This window comes from Cryptomeria japonica, chromosome 5 (assembly GCF_030272615.1).
Source record: "Cryptomeria japonica chromosome 5, Sugi_1.0, whole genome shotgun sequence".
In the NCBI taxonomy this organism is placed as follows: domain Eukaryota; kingdom Viridiplantae; phylum Streptophyta; class Pinopsida; order Cupressales; family Cupressaceae; genus Cryptomeria; species Cryptomeria japonica.
Genome location: NC_081409.1, coordinates 744,583,836 through 744,589,835, shown reverse-complemented (window position 1 = coordinate 744,589,835; position 6,000 = coordinate 744,583,836).

Sequence of the window (6,000 nt, the reverse complement as noted above, 5' to 3'; positions counted from 1 at the left end):
AAAACTAAACAATAACTTACGGATTGATCATTTACCAAACTATATTTTTAAAGTAATTTTCCAAGCCTTTCAAATGAAATTGAATGGCAAAGATCCAATTGTCTTGAAGAAGGGGGTATGAAAAATATTATTCATCCATTTAATTGAATCCCATGAGTTCCTAGCTGTACAAGTTTGGATAGAAGATTAACCAAATGTTTCCAAGGAGAATCACCATACAGTACTCTAATAATTCATTTAGTAGTGAGATAAATATCTTGAGTGTAATGGTCAATGATACACAAGTCCTCCATTGTCTTTGGGTTGAATGTAGTAGACCTAGGAATTAGTAGGTAATCCCTTTTTATTGCCCCATTTGGGCTAAAGGAAGCTTATCATAAGTTGATTCAACTTGATTTTAGCATGATTTATATGGTAAGCAACAAGAGAAAATGTAGACATAGCTAGGAAGGAGGATTTTTTTGTCAATTTGAATACTTATAGCCATGTAAAGGAATATGTTGGTCCAATTCAGGAGCTCTTTTCTAATTTTGGCTGAGAACCACTTCCACGTGTCTTTGAGAGAAACTCATAATTGAAAATGTAGCCCAAGGTATCTTGTGATGACACCAAACTTAACATCTCTCGACTTACTAGGGATCCAAGACTGGTCATGTCTAGTTTGGATCTTGAATTTAATTATAAATTTTGAATATATATCAACTACATTGGTCTCTTCACCCACTTAGTTTTGAGTGAATGCCATATTATCATCAACAAAATGGGATTTTAGGGTTATGGAATTTCCTAAAAGCATGATCCCTTTAATAGGCTTATTAGAAAGAGCATTTTGGAAAAGGTATCCAAGTGTGTCAATAACAAGAGAATATAATGAACGATGTATAAGATATCCCTAATAAATAGATTTACAAATAAAAATGAGGAGAAACAATATCATTAGTAATAATGCTAGCATTTGCATCCATAAAAAACATTTTAATTTGTTCATAAATTTTTAGGCCAAAAGTAAGCCATTTTAGCATTTTGAGAATAAAAGAACAACAAATGTAATTATAAGATTTATCAAATTCTAGTCTAATGAAAAAAACATATTGAGATGTCAAATGTATTTTATGTTGGTTTGAGGAGATAGTTATTGCTAATTGTAGTTTCTTTGGGTTGTGGATATCCACCTTCTTGTTTTTTGATGTCTACACCTAGTATGAGTTGTTAATATATTAATGATGGTAATATAATGCTATAGAATGATCATGATGAATAGAATATTCTTTCCTTATCCATAAGAATCTTATTCAAGGTTATATTATTTAGAGAATGTTTTATGTATGAAGAGATGTGATATGCAAGGAAGAGTATTTAAAGTCTAGTTTGAAGAATGCTCTACATTCCTTTGCATTTGATAATTTGGTCTTATATATTTGGATATAGCATTTATTCTCTATGGATATTGCATTGCTACCTTTTCAGGTCCTTTTTGTTGAATGCAATGTAATGACTAGTGATTATTATTTGTTGACAATTTGACTATCTATCAAAAGAGGATTTGATTGGTCCAACAAATTATCCATGTTTCTCTACATTGATGTTTCAGGTGTTGTGACTTGAAGGATGTAATTTTTATATTCATGCATTATCCTAGTTCTAGTTTCAAATGTCCACCAGACTATATATGGATGTTCTATTTATGATTATGTTTCATGGCATTCTGCTGATGAAGTATTATATGCTCTTTTATGATGCATCAGTATGTATAGATGTGATAGTGGGAAAGTAGTATTTGGGAATGATTTTGGATGTTCTATGGATTTCCTTATGTGCTTTGCATGGTGTTGACTAATCTAGTTGGTGCTACATTGTGTGTGATGTTATCTTTTGGGTAATTTTTATTGCTTGGATGATAATTTTTTGTTTCTAGGTTGTGCTATGATTTGAACAATGTATGCTAAATTTGAAGAGTATGTTAAGTTGTATTTGGGTCCTACCTTTGGCATGTTGGATCTACATTGACTTTATTCTTTTGGATGCTATGTTTTTTGTCCAATTGGTTATGTCTAGTACATTGTTTATCTACATTTTACCTAGTTATTATCCTTGGATGATGTGTGCTAGCATGTATATTATTTGAGTCTATTTAGAGAATAGTAATATGATTCTTTAGGTCCTCTCTATCTCTTAAATTGGACCACATTCACCACAACTATGTTTGGTAACCAGCTTAATAGGACCTATACCTATCCTTTGTTTTTGTCAACCTAATTGATGTTTTCAATGAAGAAAATGGTATATATAGAAGATAATTTTTGATTTGTGAAGTATGGGTGTTGTTATGTGAGTGGGTAAATAAAAATTTGTGTGAATGTACTCTAACGATCATATCAATTGCAAAGTTGTATGAGGCAAATATAGTGACAAAGTGGTGGTCAGTGTTGTTGGAGTTGGCTACTTGTGATAATGATTCAAGTACAACTTTTTAGAGGAGAGGATTTGCTAACCTTGAAAAGATGAAATCTCAAGTAGAAAACCTTCCTTAGTTACCTACGAAAATGGTGTTCTAGTGAGCCAAGAAGATATAAACAACTAACTATCCAAACTTATGAATAAAAATTACTAGATAGAAGAAGCACATATAATATTAAAACTATATTAACTAACAAATGTGAAAGAATAGGTCATAGAAACTCTCTTGTGATATTTGTTTCCTCTCTACCTAAGGATGTATGTATGGGTGATGGATGACATCTCGATGCTCTAGCATCATGTATAGAAAAAGTACAAAGAGTTGCACAAAAAGAACAAAAGAACCAAACTTTAGGATTCTTCTATGTTCTCTATGAAACTAAAAAGGAGTGAAAGGAAAGAATCCTACAATAGTCTCATGCTTGAAGCCTCTTACTAGCTCATGAATGTCCTTCAATAACCTTCACAGAAGATAAATGAAGATGAAATATTGGGGTTGTTGTTTAGTGGTTTTCCATAGTGAGACCTCCACTTTGGTGTTTCCACCTCCATAAACAACCAAGATAATAGATAATGGATAAAGAAGCCAGTACACAATAACACAAGGCAAATGAGAGAAATGATATACTATTGCAAATATGATGCTATAATGGAAATAAAGAGCAAGAGACTCGTGGATCATTGGTGTCTAATAATCAATTTTGCAAGACAAAAGATGTTAGTCTCCAAAGATTACTAGAAGTTTGTGAATAAAGAGTCTGTTCATGGACATGAACTAGTTCAAAAACGAGGAATTTGAGCTTGGATAGAGCAATAAGGAATATTTTTATTTGGTTGATATACATGATCGTCTAGGACAACTTGGATTTTAAAGTGTATAGATCTCATCATTTTGATTAATTTTCACACTTTCCATAACTATAAATCTTAAAAAACTCTCCCCTTTATCATGTAATTATACATAATCAGATCCATTTCAATTTAATAACTCATTTAATTAAAGTTAAAAACAAATATTTATATTTACTTAATCTAAATAGCCTTAAATTGTGAAGTCTTTCAATATTTAAACATGACATGTAGTTGTTGAGGTGAAGAATAAGTAAATCTTTAATGAAATACAATGGTTAAGAAAGTGGATCATCAACAACTCTTAAATGAAAAATAATGGTTTAAGAAGTGGATCATCAAGTTCTCTTAAATGGAAATGATGGTTAGAAAAAATAGGTCATCAATATCTTTTAAATAGAATAAGATGGTTAGAAATATGGATTATCAACTTATTTGAAATGAAATATGATGGTTAGAGAAATATATCATTAATATCTTTCAAATAGAATAAGATGATTAGAAATGTCGATAATCAAGTTCTCTTAAGTAATATATAATGTTTAGAAAAATCTAGATTATAATATCTTTTAAAAAAGATAACATGGTTAGAAATTTGGATCATCAACTTCTCTTGATTCAAATACAATGATTGGAAAAATAGATCATCCATATCTTTTAAATAAGATAAGATGACTAGAAATATAGATCGTATACTAGTGATCATTATAAATATACATTATCTGCTCAAACTAGAAATCATGATATACAACTGCTATTCTTTCTCTTTGCGTTCTTCTACTATTCTTTTCAAAAGTTTAGGGACAAAAGATTTGATCATGTTCAACTACCCATATGGATCCGTTTCATTTCATCATTGAGGGGATGTCACTTGTGCATGGAATGCACCATGCTGGATCATGTATCAAGTCTTTCCTTTCTCATCACCTATGTTCAGTTTTCTTCTCCAAACTTGTTTAATCTCTCTCCTCTTCTCAATTGAAAACTTTGGAGCAACATCTACCATATTTCTTGGTTTGACAATTCTTGTCCTACAATATTTTATAGTATGGTCAAAGTTGTTGCAATTGTATCATAATATGTTCATATCCAATTAAGAAGTAGAAAAGTTTCTATTGAAGTGACTTGTTCTCCTTTTCCAATCCATACCTTTGTGACCAATTGATGGAACAAAAGAACTTCTTGACCATTTTGGGATACTTCTTTTTTTATTGCATGTATGTCTTTGTCTTACATAAGTTCTACCCACACTTTCATGCTGACCATGGTTGTTATAACTTATATTTTTGTTGAAATAGGAAGTGTAGGGGCTGCCATATGACTGGGATGATTTTCTTCTACCCTCATTACTTCTATGACCAACACCAATACATTGATAACATATGACATTAACATCTCTAAGAGAAACAAAAGGATTCCTATGTTCATAGTTAGGAGTAGGCCTAAGAATATGTCTACAATTTGAAAATATATGTCCATAAGAATTGAATTTGAAGCAATAACCATGGAATTGAGAACCACACTAGTTGTTGTTATTGAAGGTTTTTCTCATTTTCTCCTTTGAACAACATGTCTTGGTCTTCAGGAGCTATTCCTTGTGTCCTTGAATTTTCTGAAACCATCATCATCCACCTTGGCCTTCCCTTTCTAATCAACAAGTTTGTTTCTTGTAGCAACAACATAATTTATCTTCGTAGTATTGCTGACAATGAGAGTTTTTCATGACCATTCATGCTAGTAGATACAAAATGTATGTCCTTATTAGAAGTATTCTCAGTATTGGAACTTTGGCCAACTTCATATCCTAAGCCTATTGAATCTTTGGAATATGTTTACTTATGCAACATGTCATGTACTGCATTAGTGTTGCTCTCATACTTCAATGTTGTCTTGAGACCATCCCTGCACTTGTTAAGTTCTTTTATGAGACTCACAATTTCTTGCTTTAACTCTTGACACACCTTTTTCTTGGCATCCAAATCTGATTTTGTTACTTCATTTATCCTCTTGGATTCTTCTAGATGAGTTTTCATGATGATGATACTTTTTTTAGATTCTTCAAGACTCTTGCTTAGCTGGTCTTGTTCCTCTATGGTTGACTTCTTGTATCTTTTATATTCCTTCCTTATTTTATCTAATTCTTCAAGAGCACACACTAATTCTACTTCAAGATCAACTTCAACATCAACATCTTCTTCACCTTCTTCATCACTACCAAATAACTCCCGCTTGCTTGACTGGGATCCACTATCACATCTTGATGTCTTCACCTCATTTTGGATCTCTTATTCCATGAACAGATGAGTTTCCTTTCCACCTTTTTTGAAGATATTGTTTGATCCACATTTATCATACATATACTTATCGATCCTTTCTTATTCTTCCTTCCATATTTTGAATCAGCAGTGCTAGGCACTTCTCCATCAATTTTCTTTAATCTGTCTCATATGTCCTTTACAGACTTACATTTCTTGACCTTCAAATACACTGTATTAGACAACCCAGTGAGAATAACCTTCTTGGCTTTAGTATTGTTATCATATATTATTTTTCCATTGGCATTAGTTGGAGGAGTAGTAGGGATGGTGTATCCATTCTTAGCTGACTTCTAGACATCATAACCTAAGGAGGACAAATAGACGTCCATTCTTGAGCTCTAGTTGACATAGTTTGTGCCATAAAACCTTGGAACAT